The 25,875-nt window shown below is 45.0% G+C and overlaps 11 non-coding genes across 11 annotated transcripts; all 11 read left to right on the top strand.

The window, feature by feature from the left end:
• The first annotated feature begins 2,643 nt into the window (after positions 1 to 2,643).
• On the top strand, positions 2,644 to 2,715 carry TRNAD-GUC (transfer RNA aspartic acid (anticodon GUC)). Its single transcript has one exon. It is a non-coding gene; the product is annotated as a tRNA-Asp (tRNA).
• Positions 2,716 to 3,125: 410 nt separating this feature from the next.
• Positions 3,126 to 3,197, top strand: TRNAD-GUC (transfer RNA aspartic acid (anticodon GUC)). The gene has a single exon. It is a non-coding gene; the product is annotated as a tRNA-Asp (tRNA).
• Positions 3,198 to 5,040: 1,843 nt separating this feature from the next.
• Positions 5,041 to 5,112, top strand: TRNAD-GUC (transfer RNA aspartic acid (anticodon GUC)). Its single transcript has one exon. It is a non-coding gene; the product is annotated as a tRNA-Asp (tRNA).
• Positions 5,113 to 16,497: 11,385 nt separating this feature from the next.
• Positions 16,498 to 16,569, top strand: TRNAD-GUC (transfer RNA aspartic acid (anticodon GUC)). The gene has a single exon. It is a non-coding gene; the product is annotated as a tRNA-Asp (tRNA).
• Positions 16,570 to 16,979: 410 nt separating this feature from the next.
• On the top strand, positions 16,980 to 17,051 carry TRNAD-GUC (transfer RNA aspartic acid (anticodon GUC)). Its single transcript has one exon. It is a non-coding gene; the product is annotated as a tRNA-Asp (tRNA).
• Positions 17,052 to 17,454: 403 nt separating this feature from the next.
• On the top strand, positions 17,455 to 17,526 carry TRNAD-GUC (transfer RNA aspartic acid (anticodon GUC)). The gene has a single exon. It is a non-coding gene; the product is annotated as a tRNA-Asp (tRNA).
• A 403-nt stretch (positions 17,527 to 17,929) lies between these two features.
• On the top strand, positions 17,930 to 18,001 carry TRNAD-GUC (transfer RNA aspartic acid (anticodon GUC)). The gene has a single exon. It is a non-coding gene; the product is annotated as a tRNA-Asp (tRNA).
• Positions 18,002 to 21,290: 3,289 nt separating this feature from the next.
• Positions 21,291 to 21,362, top strand: TRNAD-GUC (transfer RNA aspartic acid (anticodon GUC)). The gene has a single exon. It is a non-coding gene; the product is annotated as a tRNA-Asp (tRNA).
• Positions 21,363 to 23,211: 1,849 nt separating this feature from the next.
• Positions 23,212 to 23,283, top strand: TRNAD-GUC (transfer RNA aspartic acid (anticodon GUC)). The gene has a single exon. It is a non-coding gene; the product is annotated as a tRNA-Asp (tRNA).
• A 403-nt stretch (positions 23,284 to 23,686) lies between these two features.
• TRNAD-GUC (transfer RNA aspartic acid (anticodon GUC)) lies at positions 23,687 to 23,758 on the top strand. Its single transcript has one exon. It is a non-coding gene; the product is annotated as a tRNA-Asp (tRNA).
• A 1,374-nt stretch (positions 23,759 to 25,132) lies between these two features.
• On the top strand, positions 25,133 to 25,204 carry TRNAD-GUC (transfer RNA aspartic acid (anticodon GUC)). Its single transcript has one exon. It is a non-coding gene; the product is annotated as a tRNA-Asp (tRNA).
• Positions 25,205 to 25,875: the final 671 nt, after the last annotated feature.

Below are 25,875 nucleotides of genomic sequence, written 5' to 3'. Positions count from 1 at the left end.
CAACACCAGGTTATGTTTTTCTGCATTTCACCTCCAAACAGCGCTTTGTCCCCAGGAATCACTGCAGCTTTACATTTGGGGAAAGAGAAAAAGTCTGATTTGTCAGACTTGAGATTTCTTTAGCTGGACTTTGCAGTTAGATGACTCAAGATATCATCTGTGGAAGCTATTTTTCTTTTGGCAGAACATCTGCGTATGTGTAAATGGGCAAAATTCTATCGGTCCCAAGAGTAAATGGGTCCGCCCGAATACTGCCATGCTTTCATCAGCTTCTTCCTGTGAGTATCCCCACATGTCACGCGGGAGACCGGGGCTCGATTCCCCGACGGGGAGTGCTTTTCTCGTTTTCTACGAAGCTATTTCCCAAGACTGTCGCCATCTTTGACAAAGTCCATCTCAAGAAGAAGTGCTTCCTGCTAAATGCTAAGAAGCATGCCACTTTGGTATTCTCTTGCCTATGTACTATTTACAACACCAGGTTATGTTTTTCTGCATTTCACCTCCAAACAGCGCTTTGTCCCCAGGAATCACTGCAGCTTTACCTTTGGGGAAAGAGAAAAAGTCTGATTTGTCAGACTTGAGATTTCTTTAGCTGGACTTTGCAGTTAGATGACTCAAGATATCATCTGTGGAAGCTATTTTTCTTTTGGCAGAACATCTGCGTATGTGTAAATGGGCAAAATTCTATCGGTCCCAAGAGTAAATGGGTCTGCCCGAATACTGCCATGCTTTCATCAGCTTCTTCCTCGTTAGTATAGTGGTGAGTATCCCCGCCTGTCACGCGGGAGACCGGGGGTCGATTCCCCCACGGGGAGTGCTTTTCTCGTTTTCTACGAAGCTATTTCCCAAGACTGTCGCCATCTTTGACAAAGTCCATCTCAAGAAGAAGTGCTAAATGCTAAGAAGCATGCCACTTTGCTATCCTCTTGCCTATGTACTATTTACAACACCAGGTTATGTTTTTCTGCATTTCACCTCCAAACAGCGCTTTGTCCCCAGGAATCACTGCAGCTTTACCTTTGGGGAAAGAGAAAAAGTCTGATTTGTCAGACTTGAGATTTCTTTAGCTGGACTTTGCAGTTAGATGACTCAAGATATCATCTGTGGAAGCTATTTTTCTTTTGGCAGAACATCTGCGTATGTGTAAATGGGCAAAATTCTATCGGTCCCAAGAGTAAATGGGTCCGCCCGAATACTGCCATGCTTTCATCAGCTTCTTCCTCGTTAGTATAGTGGTGAGTATCCCCGCCTGTCACGCGGGAGACCGGGGTTCGATTCCCCCACGGGGAGTGCTTTTCTCGTTTTCTACGAAGCTATTTCCCAAGACTGTCACCATCTTTGACAAAGTCCATCTCAAGAAGAAGTGCTAAATGCTAAGAAGCATGCCACTTTGCTATCCTCTTGCCTATGTACTATTTACAACACCAGGTTATGTTTTTCTGCATTTCACCTCCAAACAGCGCTTTGTCCCCAGGAATCACTGCAGCTTTACCTTTGGGGAAAAGGAAAAAGTCTGATTTGTCAGACTTGAGATTTCTTTAGCTGGACTTTGCAGTTAGATGACTCAAGATATCATCTGTGGAAGCTATTTTTCTTTTGGCAGAACATCTGCGTATGTGTAAATGGGCAAAATTCTATCGGTCCCAAGAGTAAATGGGTCTGCCCGAATACTGCCATGCTTTCATCAGCTTCTTCCTCGTTAGTATAGTGGTGAGTATCCCCGCCTGTCACGCGGAGACCGGGGTTCGATTCCCCAACGGGGAGTGCTTTTCTCGTTTTCTACGAAGCTATTTCCCAAGACTGTCGCCATCTTTGGCAAAGTCCATCTCAAGAAGAAGTGCTTCCTGCTAAATGCTAAGAAGCATGCCACTTTGCTATCCTCTTGCCTATGTACTATTTACAACACCAGGTTATGTTTTTCTGCATTTCACCTCCAAACAGCGCTTTGTCCCCAGGAATCACTGCAGCTTTACCTTTGGGGAAAGAGAAAAAGTCTGATTTGTCAGACTTGAGATTTCTTTAGCTGGACTTTGCAGTTAGATGACTCAAGATATCATCTGTGGAAGCTATTTTTCTTTTGGCAGAACATCTGCGTATGTGTAAATGGGCAAAATTCTATCGGTCCCAAGAGTAAATGGGTCCGCCCGAATACTGCCATGCTTTCATCAGCTTCTTCCTGTGAGTATCCCCACATGTCACGCGGGAGACCGGGGCTCGATTCCCCGACGGGGAGTGCTTTTCTCATTTTCTACGAAGCTATTTCCCAAGACTGTCGCCATCTTTGACAAAGTCCATCTCAAGAAGAAGTGCTTCCTGCTAAATGCTAAGAAGCATGCCACTTTGGTATTCTCTTGCCTATGTACTATTTACAACACCAGGTTATGTTTTTCTGCATTTCACCTCCAAACAGCGCTTTGTCCCCAGGAATCACTGCAGCTTTACCTTTGGGGAAAGAGAAAAAGTCTGATTTGTCAGACTTGAGATTTCTTTAGCTGGACTTTGCAGTTAGATGACTCAAGATATCATCTGTGGAAGCTATTTTTCTTTTGGCAGAACATCTGCGTATGTGTAAATGGGCAAAATTCTATCGGTCCCAAGAGTAAATGGGTCTGCCCGAATACTGCCATGCTTTCATCAGCTTCTTCCTCGTTAGTATAGTGGTGAGTATCCCCGCCTGTCACGCGGGAGACCGGGGTTCGATTCCCCGACGGGGAGTGCTTTTCTCGTTTTCTACGAAGCTATTTCCCAAGACTGTCGCCATCTTTGACAAAGTCCATCTCAAGAAGAAGTGCTTCCTGCTAAATGCTAAGAAGCATGCCACTTTGCTATCCTCTTGCCTATGTACTATTTACAACACCAGGTTATGTTTTTCTGCATTTCACCTCCAAACAGCGCTTTGTCCCCAGGAATCACTGCAGCTTTACCTTTGGGGAAAAGGAAAAAGTCTGATTTGTCAGACTTGAGATTTCTTTAGCTGGACTTTGCAGTTAGATGACTCAAGATATCATCTGTGGAAGCTATTTTTCTTTTGGCAGAACATCTGCGTATGTGTAAATGGGCAAAATTCTATCGGTCCCAAGAGTAAATGGGTCTGCCCGAATACTGCCATGCTTTCATCAGCTTCTTCCTCGTTAGTATAGTGGTGAGTATCCCCGCCTGTCACGCGGGAGACCGGGGTTCGATTCCCCGACGGGGAGTGCTTTTCTCGTTTTCTACGAAGCTATTTCCCAAGACTGTCGCCATCTTTGACAAAGTCCATCTCAAGAAGAAGTGCTTCCTGCTAAATGCTAAGAAGCATGCCACTTTGCTATCCTCTTGCCTATGTACTATTTACAACACCAGGTTATGTTTTTCTGCATTTCACCTCCAAACAGCGCTTTGTCCCCAGGAATCACTGCAGCTTTACCTTTGGGGAAAAGGAAAAAGTCTGATTTGTCAGACTTGAGATTTCTTTAGCTGGACTTTGCAGTTAGATGACTCAAGATATCATCTGTGGAAGCTATTTTTCTTTTGGCAGAACATCTGCGTATGTGTAAATGGGCATAATTCTATCGGTCCCAAGAGTAAATGGGTCTGCCCGAATACTGCCATGCTTTCATCAGCTTCTTCCTCGTTAGTATAGTGGTGAGTATCCCCGCCTGTCACGCGGGAGACCGGGGTTCGATTCCCCAACGGGGAGTGCTTTTCTCGTTTTCTACGAAGCTATTTCCCAAGACTGTCGCCATTTTTGACAAAGTCCATCTCAAGAAGAAGTGCTTCCTGCTAAATGCTAAGAAGCATGCCACTTTGCTATCCTCTTGCCTATGTACTATTTACAACACCAGGTTATGTTTTTCTGCATTTCACCTCCAAACAGCGCTTTGTCCCCAGGAATCACTGCAGCTTTACCTTTGGGGAAAGAGAAAAAGTCTGATTTGTCAGACTTGAGATTTCTTTAGCTGGACTTTGCAGTTAGATGACTCAAGATATCATCTGTGGAAGCTATTTTTCTTTTGGCAGAACATCTGCGTATGTGTAAATGGGCAAAATTCTATCGGTCCCAAGAGTAAATGGGTCCGCCCGAATACTGCCATGCTTTCATCAGCTTCTTCCTGTGAGTATCCCCACATGTCACGCGGGAGACCGGGGCTCGATTCCCCGACGGGGAGTGCTTTTCTCGTTTTCTACGAAGCTATTTCCCAAGACTGTCGCCATCTTTGACAAAGTCCATCTCAAGAAGAAGTGCTTCCTGCTAAATGCTAAGAAGCATGCCACTTTGGTATTCTCTTGCCTATGTACTATTTACAACACCAGGTTATGTTTTTCTGCATTTCACCTCCAAACAGCGCTTTGTCCCCAGGAATCACTGCAGCTTTACCTTTGGGGAAAGAGAAAAAGTCTGATTTGTCAGACTTGAGATTTCTTTAGCTGGACTTTGCAGTTAGATGACTCAAGATATCATCTGTGGAAGCTATTTTTCTTTTGGCAGAACATCTGCGTATGTGTAAATGGGCAAAATTCTATCGGTCCCAAGAGTAAATGGGTCTGCCCGAATACTGCCATGCTTTCATCAGCTTCTTCCTCGTTAGTATAGTGGTGAGTATCCCCGCCTGTCACGCGGGAGACCGGGGGTCGATTCCCCGACGGGGAGTGCTTTTCTCGTTTTCTACGAAGCTATTTCCCAAGACTGTCGCCATCTTTGACAAAGTCCATCTCAAGAAGAAGTGCTTCCTGCTAAATGCTAAGAAGCATGCCACTTTGCTATCCTCTTGCCTATGTACTATTTACAACACCAGGTTATGTTTTTCTGCATTTCACCTCCAAACAGCGCTTTGTCCCCAGGAATCACTGCAGCTTTACCTTTGGGGAAAGAGAAAAAGTCTGATTTGTCAGACTTGAGATTTCTTTAGCTGGACTTTGCAGTTAGATGACTCAAGATATCATCTGTGGAAGCTATTTTTCTTTTGGCAGAACATCTGCATATGTGTAAATGGGCAAAATTCTATCGGTCCCAAGAGTAAATGGGTCCGCCCGAATACTGCCATGCTTTCATCAGCTTTTTCCTCGTTAGTATAGTGGTGAGTATCCCCGCCTGTCACGCGGGAGACCGGGGTTCGATTCCCCGACGGGGAGTGCTTTTCTCGTTTTCTACGAAGCTATTTCCCAAGACTGTCGCCATCTTTGACAAAGTCCATCTCAAGAAGAAGTGCTTCCTGCTAAATGCTAAGAAGCATGCCACTTTGCTATCCTCTTGCCTATGTACTATTTACAACACCAGGTTATGTTTTTCTGCATTTCACCTCCAAACAGCGCTTTGTCCCCAGGAATCACTGCAGCTTTACCTTTGGGGAAAAGGAAAAAGTCTGATTTGTCAGACTTGAGATTTCTTTAGCTGGACTTTGCAGTTAGATGACTCAAGATATCATCTGTGGAAGCTATTTTTCTTTTGGCAGAACATCTGCGTATGTGTAAATGGGCAAAATTCTATCGGTCCCAAGAGTAAATGGGTCTGCCCGAATACTGCCATGCTTTCATCAGCTTCTTCCTCGTTAGTATAGTGGTGAGTATCCCCGCCTGTCACGCGGGAGACCGGGGTTCGATTCCCCCACGGGGAGTGCTTTTCTCGTTTTCTACGAAGCTATTTCCCAAGACTGTCGCCATCTTTGACAAAGTCCATCTCAAGAAGAAGTGCTAAATGCTAAGAAGCATGCCACTTTGCTATCCTCTTGCCTATGTACTATTTACAACACCAGGTTATGTTTTTCTGCATTTCACCTCCAAACAGCGCTTTGTCCCCAGGAATCACTGCAGCTTTACCTTTGGGGAAAAGGAAAAAGTCTGATTTGTCAGACTTGAGATTTCTTTAGCTGGACTTTGCAGTTAGATGACTCAAGATATCATCTGTGGAAGCTATTTTTCTTTTGGCAGAACATCTGCGTATGTGTAAATGGGCAAAATTCTATCGGTCCCAAGAGTAAATGGGTCTGCCCGAATACTGCCATGCTTTCATCAGCTTCTTCCTCGTTAGTATAGTGGTGAGTATCCCCGCCTGTCACGCGGGAGACCGGGGTTCGATTCCCCAACGGGGAGTGCTTTTCTCGTTTTCTACGAAGCTATTTCCCAAGACTGTCGCCATCTTTGGCAAAGTCCATCTCAAGAAGAAGTGCTTCCTGCTAAATGCTAAGAAGCATGCCACTTTGCTATCCTCTTGCCTATGTACTATTTACAACACCAGGTTATGTTTTTCTGCATTTCACCTCCAAACAGCGCTTTGTCCCCAGGAATCACTGCAGCTTTACCTTTGGGGAAAGAGAAAAAGTCTGATTTGTCAGACTTGAGATTTCTTTAGCTGGACTTTGCAGTTAGATGACTCAAGATATCATCTGTGGAAGCTATTTTTCTTTTGGCAGAACATCTGCGTATGTGTAAATGGGCAAAATTCTATCGGTCCCAAGAGTAAATGGGTCCGCCCGAATACTGCCATGCTTTCATCAGCTTCTTCCTGTGAGTATCCCCACATGTCACGCGGGAGACCGGGGCTCGATTCCCCGACGGGGAGTGCTTTTCTCGTTTTCTACGAAGCTATTTCCCAAGACTGTCGCCATCTTTGACAAAGTCCATCTCAAGAAGAAGTGCTTCCTGCTAAATGCTAAGAAGCATGCCACTTTGGTATTCTCTTGCCTATGTACTATTTACAACACCAGGTTATGTTTTTCTGCATTTCACCTCCAAACAGCGCTTTGTCCCCAGGAATCACTGCAGCTTTACCTTTGGGGAAAGAGAAAAAGTCTGATTTGTCAGACTTGAGATTTCTTTAGCTGGACTTTGCAGTTAGATGACTCAAGATATCATCTGTGGAAGCTATTTTTCTTTTGGCAGAACATCTGCGTATGTGTAAATGGGCAAAATTCTATCGGTCCCAAGAGTAAATGGGTCTGCCCGAATACTGCCATGCTTTCATCAGCTTCTTCCTCGTTAGTATAGTGGTGAGTATCCCCGCCTGTCACGCGGGAGACCGGGGGTCGATTCCCCGACGGGGAGTGCTTTTCTCGTTTTCTACGAAGCTATTTCCCAAGACTGTCGCCATCTTTGACAAAGTCCATCTCAAGAAGAAGTGCTTCCTGCTAAATGCTAAGAAGCATGCCACTTTGCTATCCTCTTGCCTATGTACTATTTACAACACCAGGTTATGTTTTTCTGCATTTCACCTCCAAACAGCGCTTTGTCCCCAGGAATCACTGCAGCTTTACCTTTGGGGAAAGAGAAAAAGTCTGATTTGTCAGACTTGAGATTTCTTTAGCTGGACTTTGCAGTTAGATGACTCAAGATATCATCTGTGGAAGCTATTTTTCTTTTGGCAGAACATCTGCGTATGTGTAAATGGGCAAAATTCTATCGGTCCCAAGAGTAAATGGGTCTGCCCGAATACTGCCATGCTTTCATCAGCTTCTTCCTCGTTAGTATAGTGGTGAGTATCCCCGCCTGTCACGCGGGAGACCGGGGTTCGATTCCCCAACGGGGAGTGCTTTTCTCGTTTTCTACGAAGCTATTTCCCAAGACTGTCGCCATCTTTGGCAAAGTCCATCTCAAGAAGAAGTGCTTCCTGCTAAATGCTAAGAAGCATGCCACTTTGCTATCCTCTTGCCTATGTACTATTTACAACACCAGGTTATGTTTTTCTGCATTTCACCTCCAAACAGCGCTTTGTCCCCAGGAATCACTGCAGCTTTACCTTTGGGGAAAGAGAAAAAGTCTGATTTGTCAGACTTGAGATTTCTTTAGCTGGACTTTGCAGTTAGATGACTCAAGATATCATCTGTGGAAGCTATTTTTCTTTTGGCAGAACATCTGCGTATGTGTAAATGGGCAAAATTCTATCGGTCCCAAGAGTAAATGGGTCCGCCCGAATACTGCCATGCTTTCATCAGCTTCTTCCTGTGAGTATCCCCACATGTCACGCGGGAGACCGGGGCTCGATTCCCCGACGGGGAGTGCTTTTCTCGTTTTCTACGAAGCTATTTCCCAAGACTGTCGCCATCTTTGACAAAGTCCATCTCAAGAAGAAGTGCTTCCTGCTAAATGCTAAGAAGCATGCCACTTTGCTATCCTCTTGCCTATGTACTATTTACAACACCAGGTTATGTTTTTCTGCATTTCACCTCCAAACAGCGCTTTGTCCCCAGGAATCACTGCAGCTTTACCTTTGGGGAAAGAGAAAAAGTCTGATTTGTCAGACTTGAGATTTCTTTAGCTGGACTTTGCAGTTAGATGACTCAAGATATCATCTGTGGAAGCTATTTTTCTTTTGGCAGAACATCTGCGTATGTGTAAATGGGCAAAATTCTATCGGTCCCAAGAGTAAATGGGTCCGCCCGAATACTGCCATGCTTTCATCAGCTTCTTCCTGTGAGTATCCCCACATGTCACGCGGGAGACCGGGGCTCGATTCCCCGACGGGGAGTGCTTTTCTCGTTTTCTACGAAGCTATTTCCCAAGACTGTCGCCATCTTTGACAAAGTCCATCTCAAGAAGAAGTGCTTCCTGCTAAATGCTAAGAAGCATGCCACTTTGGTATTCTCTTGCCTATGTACTATTTACAACACCAGGTTATGTTTTTCTGCATTTCACCTCCAAACAGCGCTTTGTCCCCAGGAATCACTGCAGCTTTACCTTTGGGGAAAGAGAAAAAGTCTGATTTGTCAGACTTGAGATTTCTTTAGCTGGACTTTGCAGTTAGATGACTCAAGATATCATCTGTGGAAGCTATTTTTCTTTTGGCAGAACATCTGCGTATGTGTAAATGGGCAAAATTCTATCGGTCCCAAGAGTAAATGGGTCTGCCCGAATACTGCCATGCTTTCATCAGCTTCTTCCTCGTTAGTATAGTGGTGAGTATCCCCGCCTGTCACGCGGGAGACCGGGGGTCGATTCCCCGACGGGGAGTGCTTTTCTCGTTTTCTACGAAGCTATTTCCCAAGACTGTCGCCATCTTTGACAAAGTCCATCTCAAGAAGAAGTGCTTCCTGCTAAATGCTAAGAAGCATGCCACTTTGCTATCCTCTTGCCTATGTACTATTTACAACACCAGGTTATGTTTTTCTGCATTTCACCTCCAAACAGCGCTTTGTCCCCAGGAATCACTGCAGCTTTACCTTTGGGGAAAGAGAAAAAGTCTGATTTGTCAGACTTGAGATTTCTTTAGCTGGACTTTGCAGTTAGATGACTCAAGATATCATCTGTGGAAGCTATTTTTCTTTTGGCAGAACATCTGCGTATGTGTAAATGGGCAAAATTCTATCGGTCCCAAGAGTAAATGGGTCCGCCCGAATACTGCCATGCTTTCATCAGCTTCTTCCTGTGAGTATCCCCACATGTCACGCGGGAGACCGGGGCTCGATTCCCCGACGGGGAGTGCTTTTCTCGTTTTCTACGAAGCTATTTCCCAAGACTGTCGCCATCTTTGACAAAGTCCATCTCAAGAAGAAGTGCTTCCTGCTAAATGCTAAGAAGCATGCCACTTTGGTATTCTCTTGCCTATGTACTATTTACAACACCAGGTTATGTTTTTCTGCATTTCACCTCCAAACAGCGCTTTGTCCCCAGGAATCACTGCAGCTTTACCTTTGGGGAAAGAGAAAAAGTCTGATTTGTCAGACTTGAGATTTCTTTAGCTGGACTTTGCAGTTAGATGACTCAAGATATCATCTGTGGAAGCTATTTTTCTTTTGGCAGAACATCTGCGTATGTGTAAATGGGCAAAATTCTATCGGTCCCAAGAGTAAATGGGTCTGCCCGAATACTGCCATGCTTTCATCAGCTTCTTCCTCGTTAGTATAGTGGTGAGTATCCCCGCCTGTCACGCGGGAGACCGGGGGTCGATTCCCCGACGGGGAGTGCTTTTCTCGTTTTCTACGAAGCTATTTCCCAAGACTGTCGCCATCTTTGACAAAGTCCATCTCAAGAAGAAGTGCTTCCTGCTAAATGCTAAGAAGCATGCCACTTTGCTATCCTCTTGCCTATGTACTATTTACAACACCAGGTTATGTTTTTCTGCATTTCACCTCCAAACAGCGCTTTGTCCCCAGGAATCACTGCAGCTTTACCTTTGGGGAAAGAGAAAAAGTCTGATTTGTCAGACTTGAGATTTCTTTAGCTGGACTTTGCAGTTAGATGACTCAAGATATCATCTGTGGAAGCTATTTTTCTTTTGGCAGAACATCTGCGTATGTGTAAATGGGCAAAATTCTATCGGTCCCAAGAGTAAATGGGTCCGCCCGAATACTGCCATGCTTTCATCAGCTTCTTCCTGTGAGTATCCCCACATGTCACGCGGGAGACCGGGGCTCGATTCCCCGACGGGGAGTGCTTTTCTCGTTTTCTACGAAGCTATTTCCCAAGACTGTCGCCATCTTTGACAAAGTCCATCTCAAGAAGAAGTGCTTCCTGCTAAATGCTAAGAAGCATGCCACTTTGCTATCCTCTTGCCTATGTACTATTTACAACACCAGGTTATGTTTTTCTGCATTTCACCTCCAAACAGCGCTTTGTCCCCAGGAATCACTGCAGCTTTACCTTTGGGGAAAGAGAAAAAGTCTGATTTGTCAGACTTGAGATTTCTTTAGCTGGACTTTGCAGTTAGATGACTCAAGATATCATCTGTGGAAGCTATTTTTCTTTTGGCAGAACATCTGCGTATGTGTAAATGGGCAAAATTCTATCGGTCCCAAGAGTAAATGGGTCCGCCCGAATACTGCCATGCTTTCATCAGCTTCTTCCTGTGAGTATCCCCACATGTCACGCGGGAGACCGGGGCTCGATTCCCCGACGGGGAGTGCTTTTCTCGTTTTCTACGAAGCTATTTCCCAAGACTGTCGCCATCTTTGACAAAGTCCATCTCAAGAAGAAGTGCTTCCTGCTAAATGCTAAGAAGCATGCCACTTTGGTATTCTCTTGCCTATGTACTATTTACAACACCAGGTTATGTTTTTCTGCATTTCACCTCCAAACAGCGCTTTGTCCCCAGGAATCACTGCAGCTTTACCTTTGGGGAAAGAGAAAAAGTCTGATTTGTCAGACTTGAGATTTCTTTAGCTGGACTTTGCAGTTAGATGACTCAAGATATCATCTGTGGAAGCTATTTTTCTTTTGGCAGAACATCTGCGTATGTGTAAATGGGCAAAATTCTATCGGTCCCAAGAGTAAATGGGTCTGCCCGAATACTGCCATGCTTTCATCAGCTTCTTCCTCGTTAGTATAGTGGTGAGTATCCCCGCCTGTCACGCGGGAGACCGGGGGTCGATTCCCCGACGGGGAGTGCCTTTCTCGTTTTCTACGAAGCTATTTCCCAAGACTGTCGCCATCTTTGACAAAGTCCATCTCAAGAAGAAGTGCTTCCTGCTAAATGCTAAGAAGCATGCCACTTTGCTATCCTCTTGCCTATGTACTATTTACAACACCAGGTTATGTTTTTCTGCATTTCACCTCCAAACAGCGCTTTGTCCCCAGGAATCACTGCAGCTTTACCTTTGGGGAAAAGGAAAAAGTCTGATTTGTCAGACTTGAGATTTCTTTAGCTGGACTTTGCAGTTAGATGACTCAAGATATCATCTGTGGAAGCTATTTTTCTTTTGGCAGAACATCTGCGTATGTGTAAATGGGCAAAATTCTATCGGTCCCAAGAGTAAATGGGTCTGCCCGAATACTGCCATGCTTTCATCAGCTTCTTCCTCGTTAGTATAGTGGTGAGTATCCCCGCCTGTCACGCGGGAGACCGGGGTTCGATTCCCCAACGGGGAGTGCTTTTCTCGTTTTCTACGAAGCTATTTCCCAAGACTGTCGCCATCTTTGGCAAAGTCCATCTCAAGAAGAAGTGCTTCCTGCTAAATGCTAAGAAGCATGCCACTTTGCTATCCTCTTGCCTATGTACTATTTACAACACCAGGTTATGTTTTTCTGCATTTCACCTCCAAACAGCGCTTTGTCCCCAGGAATCACTGCAGCTTTACCTTTGGGGAAAGAGAAAAAGTCTGATTTGTCAGACTTGAGATTTCTTTAGCTGGACTTTGCAGTTAGATGACTCAAGATATCATCTGTGGAAGCTATTTTTCTTTTGGCAGAACATCTGCGTATGTGTAAATGGGCAAAATTCTATCGGTCCCAAGAGTAAATGGGTCCGCCCGAATACTGCCATGCTTTCATCAGCTTCTTCCTGTGAGTATCCCCACATGTCACGCGGGAGACCGGGGCTCGATTCCCCGACGGGGAGTGCTTTTCTCGTTTTCTACGAAGCTATTTCCCAAGACTGTCGCCATCTTTGACAAAGTCCATCTCAAGAAGAAGTGCTTCCTGCTAAATGCTGAGAAGCATGCCACTTTGGTATTCTCTTGCCTATGTACTATTTACAACACCAGGTTATGTTTTTCTGCATTTCACCTCCAAACAGCGCTTTGTCCCCAGGAATCACTGCAGCTTTACCTTTGGGGAAAGAGAAAAAGTCTGATTTGTCAGACTTGAGATTTCTTTAGCTGGACTTTGCAGTTAGATGACTCAAGATATCATCTGTGGAAGCTATTTTTCTTTTGGCAGAACATCTGCGTATGTGTAAATGGGCAAAATTCTATCGGTCCCAAGAGTAAATGGGTCTGCCCGAATACTGCCATGCTTTCATCACCTTCTTCCTCGTTAGTATAGTGGTGAGTATCCCCGCCTGTCACGCGGGAGACCGGGGGTCGATTCCCCGACGGGGAGTGCTTTTCTCGTTTTCTACGAAGCTATTTCCCAAGACTGTCGCCATCTTTGACAAAGTCCATCTCAAGAAGAAGTGCTTCCTGCTAAATGCTAAGAAGCATGCCACTTTGCTATCCTCTTGCCTATGTACTATTTACAACACCAGGTTATGTTTTTCTGCATTTCACCTCCAAACAGCGCTTTGTCCCCAGGAATCACTGCAGCTTTACCTTTGGGGAAAAGGAAAAAGTCTGATTTGTCAGACTTGAGATTTCTTTAGCTGGACTTTGCAGTTAGATGACTCAAGATATCATCTGTGGAAGCTATTTTTCTTTTGGCAGAACATCTGCGTATGTGTAAATGGGCAAAATTCTATCGGTCCCAAGAGTAAATGGGTCTGCCCGAATACTGCCATGCTTTCATCAGCTTCTTCCTCGTTAGTATAGTGGTGAGTATCCCCGCCTGTCACGCGGGAGACCGGGGTTCGATTCCTCGACGGGGAGTGCTTTTCTCGTTTTCTACGAAGCTATTTCCAAAGACTGTCGCCATCTTTGACAAAGTCCATCTCAAGATGAAGTGCTTCCTGCTAAATGCTAAGAAGCATGCCACTTTGCTATCCTCTTGCCTATGTACTATTTACAACACCAGGTTATGTTTTTCTGCATTTCACCTTCAAACAGCGCTTTGTCCCCAGGAATCACTGCAGCTTTACCTTTGCGGAAAAGGAAAAAGTCTGATTTGTCAGACTTGAGATTTCTTTAGCTGGACTTTGCAGTTAGATGACTCAAGATATCATCTGTGGAAGCTATTTTTCTTTTGGCAGAACATCTGCGTATGTGTAAATGGGCAAAATTCTATCGGTCCCAAGAGTAAATGGGTCCGCCCGAATACTGCCATGCTTTCATCAGCTTCTTACTCGTTAGTATAGTGGTGAGTATCCCCGCCTGTCACGCGGGAGACCGGGGTTCGATTCCCCCACGGGGAGTGCTTTTCTCGTTTTCTACGAAGCTATTTCCCAAGACTGTCGCCATCTTTGGCAAAGTCCATCTCAAGAAGAAGTGCTTCCTGCTAAATGCTAAGAAGCATGCCACTTTGCTATCCTCTTGCCTATGTACTGTTTACAACACCAGGTTATGTTTTTCTGCATTTCACCTCCAAACAGCGCTTTGTCCCCAGGAATCACTGCAGCTTTACCTTTGGGGAAAAGGAAAAAGTCTGATTTGTCAGACTTGAGATTTCTTTAGCTGGACTTTGCAGTTAGATGACTCAAGATATCATCTGTGGAAGCTATTTTTCTTTTGGCAGAACATCTGCGTATGTGTAAATGGGCAAAATTCTATCGGTCCCAAGAGTAAATGGGTCTGCCCGAATACTGCCATGCTTTCATCAGCTTCTTCCTCGTTAGTATAGTGGTGAGTATCCCCGCCTGTCACGCGGGAGACCGGGGTTCGATTCCCCAACGGGGAGTGCTTTTCTCGTTTTCTACGAAGCTATTTCCCAAGACTGTCGCCATCTTTGGCAAAGTCCATCTCAAGAAGAAGTGCTTCCTGCTAAATGCTAAGAAGCATGCCACTTTGCTATCCTCTTGCCTATGTACTATTTACAACACCAGGTTATGTTTTTCTGCATTTCACCTCCAAACAGCGCTTTGTCCCCAGGAATCACTGCAGCTTTACCTTTGGGGAAAGAGAAAAAGTCTGATTTGTCAGACTTGAGATTTCTTTAGCTGGACTTTGCAGTTAGATGACTCAAGATATCATCTGTGGAAGCTATTTTTCTTTTGGCAGAACATCTGCGTATGTGTAAATGGGCAAAATTCTATCGGTCCCAAGAGTAAATGGGTCCGCCCGAATACTGCCATGCTTTCATCAGCTTCTTCCTGTGAGTATCCCCACATGTCACGCGGGAGACCGGGGCTCGATTCCCCGACGGGGAGTGCTTTTCTCGTTTTCTACGAAGCTATTTCCCAAGACTGTCGCCATCTTTGACAAAGTCCATCTCAAGAAGAAGTGCTTCCTGCTAAATGCTGAGAAGCATGCCACTTTGGTATTCTCTTGCCTATGTACTATTTACAACACCAGGTTATGTTTTTCTGCATTTCACCTCCAAACAGCGCTTTGTCCCCAGGAATCACTGCAGCTTTACCTTTGGGGAAAGAGAAAAAGTCTGATTTGTCAGACTTGAGATTTCTTTAGCTGGACTTTGCAGTTAGATGACTCAAGATATCATCTGTGGAAGCTATTTTTCTTTTGGCAGAACATCTGCGTATGTGTAAATGGGCAAAATTCTATCGGTCCCAAGAGTAAATGGGTCTGCCCGAATACTGCCATGCTTTCATCACCTTCTTCCTCGTTAGTATAGTGGTGAGTATCCCCGCCTGTCACGCGGGAGACCGGGGGTCGATTCCCCGACGGGGAGTGCTTTTCTCGTTTTCTACGAAGCTATTTCCCAAGACTGTCGCCATCTTTGACAAAGTCCATCTCAAGAAGAAGTGCTTCCTGCTAAATGCTAAGAAGCATGCCACTTTGCTATCCTCTTGCCTATGTACTATTTACAACACCAGGTTATGTTTTTCTGCATTTCACCTCCAAACAGCGCTTTGTCCCCAGGAATCACTGCAGCTTTACCTTTGGGGAAAAGGAAAAAGTCTGATTTGTCAGACTTGAGATTTCTTTAGCTGGACTTTGCAGTTAGATGACTCAAGATATCATCTGTGGAAGCTATTTTTCTTTTGGCAGAACATCTGCGTATGTGTAAATGGGCAAAATTCTATCGGTCCCAAGAGTAAATGGGTCTGCCCGAATACTGCCATGCTTTCATCAGCTTCTTCCTCGTTAGTATAGTGGTGAGTATCCCCGCCTGTCACGCGGGAGACCGGGGTTCGATTCCTCGACGGGGAGTGCTTTTCTCGTTTTCTACGAAGCTATTTCCAAAGACTGTCGCCATCTTTGACAAAGTCCATCTCAAGATGAAGTGCTTCCTGCTAAATGCTAAGAAGCATGCCACTTTGCTATCCTCTTGCCTATGTACTATTTACAACACCAGGTTATGTTTTTCTGCATTTCACCTTCAAACAGCGCTTTGTCCCCAGGAATCACTGCAGCTTTACCTTTGCGGAAAAGGAAAAAGTCTGATTTGTCAGACTTGAGATTTCTTTAGCTGGACTTTGCAGTTAGATGACTCAAGATATCATCTGTGGAAGCTATTTTTCTTTTGGCAGAACATCTGCGTATGTGTAAATGGGCAAAATTCTATCGGTCCCAAGAGTAAATGGGTCCGCCCGAATACTGCCATGCTTTCATCAGCTTCTTACTCGTTAGTATAGTGGTGAGTATCCCCGCCTGTCACGCGGGAGACCGGGGTTCGATTCCCCCACGGGGAGTGCTTTTCTCGTTTTCTACGAAGCTATTTCCCAAGACTGTCGCCATCTTTGGCAAAGTCCATCTCAAGAAGAAGTGCTTCCTGCTAAATGCTAAGAAGCATGCCACTTTGCTATCCTCTTGCCTATGTACTGTTTACAACACCAGGTTATGTTTTTCTGCATTTCACCTCCAAACAGCGCTTTGTCCCCAGGAATCACTGCAGCTTTACCTTTGGGGAAAAGGAAAAAGTCTGATTTGTCAGACTTGAGATTTCTTTAGCTGGACTTTGCAGTTAGATGACTCAAGATATCATCTGTGGAAGCTATTTTTCTTTTGGCAGAACATCTGCGTATGTGTAAATGGGCAAAATTCTATCGGTCCCAAGAGTAAATGGGTCTGCCCGAATACTGCCATGCTTTCATCAGCTTCTTCCTCGTTAGTATAGTGGTGAGTATCCCCGCCTGTCACGCGGGAGACCGGGGTTCGATTCCCCGACGGGGAGTGCTTTTCTCGTTTTCTACGAAGCTATTTCCCAAGACTGTCGCCATCTTTGGCAAAGTCCATCTCAAGAAGAAGTGCTTCCTGCTAAATGCTAAGAAGCATGCCACTTTGCTATCCTCTTGCCTATGTACTATTTACAACACCAGGTTATGTTTTTCTGCATTTCACCTCCAAACAGCGCTTTGTCCCCAGGAATCACTGCAGCTTTACCTTTGGGGAAAGAGAAAAAGTCTGATTTGTCAGACTTGAGATTTCTTTAGCTGGACTTTGCAGTTAGATGACTCAAGATATCATCTGTGGAAGCTATTTTTCTTTTGGCAGAACATCTGCGTATGTGTAAATGGGCAAAATTCTATCGGTCCCAAGAGTAAATGGGTCCGCCCGAATACTGCCATGCTTTCATCAGCTTCTTCCTCGTTAGTATAGTGGTGAGTATCCCCGCCTGTCACGCGGGAGACCGGGGTTCGATTCCCCGACGGGGAGTGCTTTTCTCGTTTTCTACGAAGCTATTTCCCAAGACTGTCGCCATCTTTGACAAAGTCCATCTCAAGAAGAAGTGCTAAATGCTAAGAAGCATGCCACTTTGCTATCCTCTTGCCTATGTACTATTTACAACACCAGGTTATGTTTTTCTGCATTTCACCTCCAAACAGCGCTTTGTCCCCAGGAATCACTGCAGCTTTACCTTTGGGGAAAGAGAAAAAGTCTGATTTGTCAGACTTGAGATTTCTTTAGCTGGACTTTGCAGTTAGATGACTCAAGATATCATCTGTGGAAGCTATTTTTCTTTTGGCAGAACATCTGCGTATGTGTAAATGGGCAAAATTCTATCGGTCCCAAGAGTAAATGGGTCCGCCCGAATACTGCCATGCTTTCATCAGCTTCTTCCTCGTTAGTATAGTGGTGAGTATCCCCGCCTGTCACGCGGGAGACCGGGGTTCGATTCCCCGACGGGGAGTGCTTTTCTCGTTTTCTACGAAGCTATTTCCCAAGACTGTCGCCATCTTTGACAAAGTCCATCTCAAGAAGAAGTGCTAAATGCTAAGAAGCATGCCACTTTGCTATCCTCTTGCCTATGTACTATTTACAACACCAGGTTATGTTTTTCTGCATTTCACCTCCAAACAGCGCTTTGTCCCCAGGAATCACTGCAGCTTTACCTTTGGGGAAAGAGAAAAAGTCTGATTTGTCAGACTTGAGATTTCTTTAGCTGGACTTTGCAGTTAGATGACTCAAGATATCATCTGTGGAAGCTATTTTTCTTTTGGCAGAACATCTGCGTATGTGTAAATGGGCAAAATTCTATCGGTCCCAAGAGTAAATGGGTCTGCCCGAATACTGCCATGCTTTCATCAGCTTCTTCCTCGTTAGTATAGTGGTGAGTATCCCCGCCTGTCACGCGGGAGACCGGGGTTCGATTCCCCGACGGGGAGTGCTTTTCTCGTTTTCTACGAAGCTATTTCCCAAGACTGTCGCCATCTTTGACAAAGTCCATCTCAAGAAGAAGTGCTTCCTGCTAAATGCTAAGAAGCATGCCACTTTGCTATCCTCTTGCCTATGTACTATTTACAACACCAGGTTATGTTTTTCTGCATTTCACCTCCAAACAGCGCTTTGTCCCCAGGAATCACTGCAGCTTTACCTTTGGGGAAAAGGAAAAAGTCTGATTTGTCAGACTTGAGATTTCTTTAGCTGGACTTTGCAGTTAGATGACTCAAGATATCATCTGTGGAAGCTATTTTTCTTTTGGCAGAACATCTGCGTATGTGTAAATGGGCAAAATTCTATCGGTCCCAAGAGTAAATGGGTCTGCCCGAATACTGCCATGCTTTCATCAGCTTCTTCCTCGTTAGTATAGTGGTGAGTATCCCCGCCTGTCACGCGGGAGACCGGGGTTCGATTCCTCGACGGGGAGTGCTTTTCTCGTTTTCTACGAAGCTATTTCCCAAGACTGTCGCCATCTTTGACAAAGTCCATCTCAAGATGAAGTGCTTCCTGCTAAATGCTAAGAAGCATGCCACTTTGCTATCCTCTTGCCTATGTACTATTTACAACACCAGGTTATGTTTTTCTGCATTTCACCTTCAAACAGCGCTTTGTCCCCAGGAATCACTGCAGCTTTACCTTTGCGGAAAAGGAAAAAGTCTGATTTGTCAGACTTGAGATTTCTTTAGCTGGACTTTGCAGTTAGATGACTCAAGATATCATCTGTGGAAGCTATTTTTCTTTTGGCAGAACATCTGCGTATGTGTAAATGGGCAAAATTCTATCGGTCCCAAGAGTAAATGGGTCCGCCCGAATACTGCCATGCTTTCATCAGCTTCTTACTCGTTAGTATAGTGGTGAGTATCCCCGCCTGTCACGCGGGAGACCGGGGTTCGATTCCCCAACGGGGAGTGCTTTTCTCGTTTTCTACGAAGCTATTTCCCAAGACTGTCGCCATCTTTGGCAAAGTCCATCTCAAGAAGAAGTGCTTCCTGCTAAATGCTAAGAAGCATGCCACTTTGCTATCCTCTTGCCTATGTACTATTTACAACACCAGGTTATGTTTTTCTGCATTTCACCTCCAAACAGCGCTTTGTCCCCAGGAATCACTGCAGCTTTACCTTTGGGGAAAGAGAAAAAGTCTGATTTGTCAGACTTGAGATTTCTTTAGCTGGACTTTGCAGTTAGATGACTCAAGATATCATCTGTGGAAGCTATTTTTCTTTTGGCAGAACATCTGCGTATGTGTAAATGGGCAAAATTCTATCGGTCCCAAGAGTAAATGGGTCCGCCCGAATACTGCCATGCTTTCATCAGCTTCTTCCTGTGAGTATCCCCACATGTCACGCGGGAGACCGGGGCTCGATTCCCCGACGGGGAGTGCTTTTCTCGTTTTCTACGAAGCTATTTCCCAAGACTGTCGCCATCTTTGACAAAGTCCATCTCAAGAAGAAGTGCTTCCTGCTAAATGCTGAGAAGCATGCCACTTTGGTATTCTCTTGCCTATGTACTATTTACAACACCAGGTTATGTTTTTCTGCATTTCACCTCCAAACAGCGCTTTGTCCCCAGGAATCACTGCAGCTTTACCTTTGGGGAAAGAGAAAAAGTCTGATTTGTCAGACTTGAGATTTCTTTAGCTGGACTTTGCAGTTAGATGACTCAAGATATCATCTGTGGAAGCTATTTTTCTTTTGGCAGAACATCTGCGTATGTGTAAATGGGCAAAATTCTATCGGTCCCAAGAGTAAATGGGTCTGCCCGAATACTGCCATGCTTTCATCAGCTTCTTCCTCGTTAGTATAGTGGTGAGTATCCCCGCCTGTCACGCGGGAGACCGGGGGTCGATTCCCCGACGGGGAGTGCTTTTCTCGTTTTCTACGAAGCTATTTCCCAAGACTGTCGCCATCTTTGACAAAGTCCATCTCAAGAAGAAGTGCTTCCTGCTAAATGCTAAGAAGCATGCCACTTTGCTATCCTCTTGCCTATGTACTATTTACAACACCAGGTTATGTTTTTCTGCATTTCACCTCCAAACAGCGCTTTGTCCCCAGGAATCACTGCAGCTTTACCTTTGGGGAAAAGGAAAAAGTCTGATTTGTCAGACTTGAGATTTCTTTAGCTGGACTTTGCAGTTAGATGACTCAAGATATCATCTGTGGAAGCTATTTTTCTTTTGGCAGAACATCTGCGTATGTGTAAATGGGCAAAATTCTATCGGTCCCAAGAGTAAATGGGTCTGCCCAAATACTGCCATGCTTTCATCAGCTTCTTCCTCGTTAGTATAGTGGTGAGTATCCCCGCCTGTCACGCGGGAGACCGGGGTTCGATTCCTCGACGGGGAGTGCTTTTCTCGTTTTCTACGAAGCTATTTCCAAAGACTGTCGCCATCTTTGACAAAGTCCATCTCAAGATGAAGTGCTTCCTGCTAAATGCTAAGAAGCATGCCACTTTGCTATCCTCTTGCCTATGTACTATTTACAACACCAGGTTATGTTTTTCTGCATTTCACCTTCAAACAGCGCTTTGTCCCCAGGAATCACTGCAGCTTTACCTTTGCGGAAAAGGAAAAAGTCTGATTTGTCAGACTTGAGATTTCTTTAGCTGGACTTTGCAGTTAGATGACTCAAGATATCATCTGTGGAAGCTATTTTTCTTTTGGCAGAACATCTGCGTATGTGTAAATGGGCAAAATTCTATCGGTCCCAAGAGTAAATGGGTCCGCCCGAATACTGCCATGCTTTCATCAGCTTCTTACTCGTTAGTATAGTGGTGAGTATCCCCGCCTGTCACGCGGGAGACCGGGGTTCGATTCCCCCACGGGGAGTGCTTTTCTCGTTTTCTACGAAGCTATTTCCCAAGACTGTCGCCATCTTTGGCAAAGTCCATCTCAAGAAGAAGTGCTTCCTGCTAAATGCTAAGAAGCATGCCACTTTGCTATCCTCTTGCCTATGTACTATTTACAACACCAGGTTATGTTTTTCTGCATTTCACCTCCAAACAGCGCTTTGTCCCCAGGAATCACTGCAGCTTTACCTTTGGGGAAAGAGAAAAAGTCTGATTTGTCAGACTTGAGATTTCTTTAGCTGGACTTTGCAGTTAGATGACTCAAGATATCATCTGTGGAAGCTATTTTTCTTTTGGCAGAACATCTGCGTATGTGTAAATGGGCAAAATTCTATCGGTCCCAAGAGTAAATGGGTCCGCCCGAATACTGCCATGCTTTCATCAGCTTCTTCCTCGTTAGTATAGTGGTGAGTATCCCCGCCTGTCACGCGGGAGACCGGGGTTCGATTCCCCGACGGGGAGTGCTTTTCTCGTTTTCTACGAAGCTATTTCCCAAGACTGTCGCCATCTTTGACAAAGTCCATCTCAAGAAGAAGTGCTTCCTGCTAAATGCTAAGAAGCATGCCACTTTGCTATCCTCTTGCCTATGTACTATTTACAACACCAGGTTATGTTTTTCTGCATTTCACCTCCAAACAGCGCTTTGTCCCCAGGAATCACTGCAGCTTTACCTTTGGGGAAAAGGAAAAAGTCTGATTTGTCAGACTTGAGATTTCTTTAGCTGGACTTTGCAGTTAGATGACTCAAGATATCATCTGTGGAAGCTATTTTTCTTTTGGCAGAACATCTGCGTATGTGTAAATGGGCAAAATTCTATCGGTCCCAAGAGTAAATGGGTCTGCCCGAATACTGCCATGCTTTCATCAGCTTCTTCCTCGTTAGTATAGTGGTGAGTATCCCCGCCTGTCACGCGGGAGACCGGGGTTCGATTCCTCGACGGGGAGTGCTTTTCTCGTTTTCTACGAAGCTATTTCCCAAGACTGTCGCCATCTTTGACAAAGTCCATCTCAAGATGAAGTGCTTCCTGCTAAATGCTAAGAAGCATGCCACTTTGCTATCCTCTTGCCTATGTACTATTTACAACACCAGGTTATGTTTTTCTGCATTTCACCTTCAAACAGCGCTTTGTCCCCAGGAATCACTGCAGCTTTACCTTTGCGGAAAAGGAAAAAGTCTGATTTGTCAGACTTGAGATTTCTTTAGCTGGACTTTGCAGTTAGATGACTCAAGATATCATCTGTGGAAGCTATTTTTCTTTTGGCAGAACATCTGCGTATGTGTAAATGGGCAAAATTCTATCGGTCCCAAGAGTAAATGGGTCCGCCCGAATACTGCCATGCTTTCATCAGCTTCTTACTCGTTAGTATAGTGGTGAGTATCCCCGCCTGTCACGCGGGAGACCGGGGTTCGATTCCCCCACGGGGAGTGCTTTTCTCGTTTTCTACGAAGCTATTTCCCAAGACTGTCGCCATCTTTGGCAAAGTCCATCTCAAGAAGAAGTGCTAAATGCTAAGAAGCATGCCACTTTGCTATTCTCTTGCCTATGTACTATTTACAACACCAGGTTATGTTTTTCTGCATTTCACCTCCAAACAGCGCTTTGTCCCCAGGAATCACTGCAGCTTTACCTTTGGGGAAAGAGAAAAAGTCTGATTTGTCAGACTTGAGATTTCTTTAGCTGGACTTTGCAGTTAGATGACTCAAGATATCATCTGTGGAAGCTATTTTTCTTTTGGCAGAACATCTGCGTATGTGTAAATGGGCAAAATTCTATCGGTCCCAAGAGTAAATGGGTCCGCCCGAATACTGCCATGCTTTCATCAGCTTCTTCCTCGTTAGTATAGTGGTGAGTATCCCCGCCTGTCACGCGGAAGACCAGCGTTCGATTCCCCGACGGGGAGTGCTTTTCTCGTTTTCTACGAAGCTATTTCCCAAGACTGTCGCCATCTTTGACAAAGTCCATCTCAAGAAGAAGTGCTTCCTGCTAAATGCTAAGAAGCATGCCACTTTGCTATCCTCTTGCCTATGTACTATTTACAACACCAGGTTATGTTTTTCTGCATTTCACCTCCAAACAGCGCTTTGTCCCCAGGAATCACTGCAGCTTTACCTTTGGGGAAAAGAAAAAAGTCTGATTTGTCAGACTTGAGATTTCTTTAGCTGGACTTTGCAGTTAGATGACTCAAGATATCATCTGTGGAAGCTATTTTTCTTTTGGCAGAACATCTGCGTATGTGTAAATGGGCAAAATTCTATCGGTCCCAAGAGTAAATGGGTCTGCCCGAATACTGCCATGCTTTCATCAGCTTTTTCCTCGTTAGTATAGTGGTGAGTATCCCCGCCTGTCACGCGGGAGACCGGGGTTCGATTCCCCGACGGGGAGTGCTTTTCTCGTTTTCTACGAAGCTATTTCCCAAGACTGTCGCCATCTTTGACAAAGTCCATCTCAAGAAGAAGTGCTAAATGCTAAGAAGCATGCCACTTTGCTATCCTCTTGCCTATGTACTATTTACAACACCAGGTTATGTTTTTCTGCATTTCACCTCCAAACAGCGCTTTGTCCCCAGGAATCACTGCAGCTTTACCTTTGGGGAAAGAGAAAAAGTCTGATTTGTCAGACTTGAGATTTCTTTAGCTGGACTTTGCAGTTAGATGACTCAAGATATCATCTGTGGAAGCTATTTTTCTTTTGGCAGAACATCTGCGTATGTGTAAATGGGCAAAATTCTATCGGTCCCAAGAGTAAATGGGTCCGCCCGAATACTGCCATGCTTTCATCAGCTTCTTCCTCGTTAGTATAGTGGTGAGTATCCCCGCCTGTCACGCGGGAGACCGGGGTTCGATTCCCCGACGGGGAGTGCTTTTCTCGTTTTCTACGAAGCTATTTCCCAAGACTGTCGCCATCTTTGACAAAGTCCATCTCAAGAAGAAGTGCTTCCTGCTAAATGCTAAGAAGCATGCCACTTTGCTATCCTCTTGCCTATGTACTATTTACAACACCAGGTTATGTTTTTCTGCATTTCACCTCCAAACAGCGCTTTGTCCCCAGGAATCACTGCAGCTTTACCTTTGGGGAAAAGGAAAAAGTCTGATTTGTCAGACTTGAGATTTCTTTAGCTGGACTTTGCAGTTAGATGACTCAAGATATCATCTGTGGAAGCTATTTTTCTTTTGGCAGAACATCTGCGTATGTGTAAATGGGCAAAATTCTATCGGTCCCAAGAGTAAATGGGTCTGCCCGAATACTGCCATGCTTTCATCAGCTTCTTCCTCGTTAGTATAGTGGTGAGTATCCCCGCCTGTCACGCGGGAGATCGGGGTTCGATTCCTCGACGGGGAGTGCTTTTCTCGTTTTCTACGAAGCTATTTCCCAAGACTGTCGCCATCTTTGACAAAGTCCATCTCAAGATGAAGTGCTTCCTGCTAAATGCTAAGACGCATGCCACTTTGCTATCCTCTTGCCTATGTACTATTTACAACACCAGGTTATGTTTTTCTGCATTTCACCTTCAAACAGCGCTTTGTCCCCAGGAATCACTGCAGCTTTACCTTTGCGGAAAAGGAAAAAGTCTGATTTGTCAGACTTGAGATTTCTTTAGCTGGACTTTGCAGTTAGATGACTCAAGATATCATCTGTGGAAGCTATTTTTCTTTTGGCAGAACATCTGCGTATGTGTAAATGGGCAAAATTCTATCGGTCCCAAGAGTAAATGGGTCCGCCCGAATACTGCCATGCTTTCATCAGCTTCTTACTCGTTAGTATAGTGGTGAGTATCCCCGCCTGTCACGCGGGAGACCGGGGTTCGATTCCCCCACGGGGAGTGCTTTTCTCGTTTTCTACGAAGCTATTTCCCAAGACTGTCGCCATCTTTGGCAAAGTCCATCTCAAGAAGAAGTGCTTCCTGCTAAATGCTAAGAAGCATGCCACTTTGCTATCCTCTTGCCTATGTACTGTTTACAACACCAGGTTATGTTTTTCTGCATTTCACCTCCAAACAGCGCTTTGTCCCCAGGAATCACTGCAGCTTTACCTTTGGGGAAAAGGAAAAAGTCTGATTTGTCAGACTTGAGATTTCTTTAGCTGGACTTTGCAGTTAGATGACTCAAGATATCATCTGTGGAAGCTATTTTTCTTTTGGCAGAACATCTGCGTATGTGTAAATGGGCAAAATTCTATCGGTCCCAAGAGTAAATGGGTCTGCCCGAATACTGCCATGCTTTCATCAGCTTCTTCCTCGTTAGTATAGTGGTGAGTATCCCCGCCTGTCACGCGGGAGACCGGGGTTCGATTCCCCGACGGGGAGTGCTTTTCTCGTTTTCCAAGAAGCTATTTCCCAAGACTGTCGCCATCTTTGGCAAAGTCCATCTCAAGAAGAAGTGCTTCCTGCTAAATGCTAAGAAGCATGCCACTTTGCTATCCTCTTGCCTATGTACTATTTACAACACCAGGTTATGTTTTTCTGCATTTCACCTCCAAACAGCGCTTTGTCCCCAGGAATCACTGCAGCTTTACCTTTGGGGAAAAGGAAAAAGTCTGATTTGTCAGACTTGAGATTTCTTTAGCTGGACTTTGCAGTTAGATGACTCAAGATATCATCTGTGGAAGCTATTTTTCTTTTGGCAGAACATCTGCGTATGTGTAAATGGGCAAAATTCTATCGGTCCCAAGAGTAAATGGGTCTGCCCGAATACTGCCATGCTTTCATCAGCTTCTTCCTCGTTAGTATAGTGGTGAGTATCCCCGCCTGTCACGCGGGAGACCGGGGTTCGATTCCTCGACGGGGAGTGCTTTTCTCGTTTTCTACGAAGCTATTTCCCAAGACTGTCGCCATCTTTGACAAAGTCCATCTCAAGATGAAGTGCTTCCTGCTAAATGCTAAGAAGCATGCCACTTTGCTATCCTCTTGCCTATGTACTATTTACAACACCAGGTTATGTTTTTCTGCATTTCACCTTCAAACAGCGCTTTGTCCCC

This window comes from Eleutherodactylus coqui, chromosome 11 (assembly GCF_035609145.1).
Source record: "Eleutherodactylus coqui strain aEleCoq1 chromosome 11, aEleCoq1.hap1, whole genome shotgun sequence".
NCBI lineage: Eukaryota > Metazoa > Chordata > Amphibia > Anura > Eleutherodactylidae > Eleutherodactylus > Eleutherodactylus coqui.
This window is presented reverse-complemented; position numbering and strand designations above follow the sequence as displayed.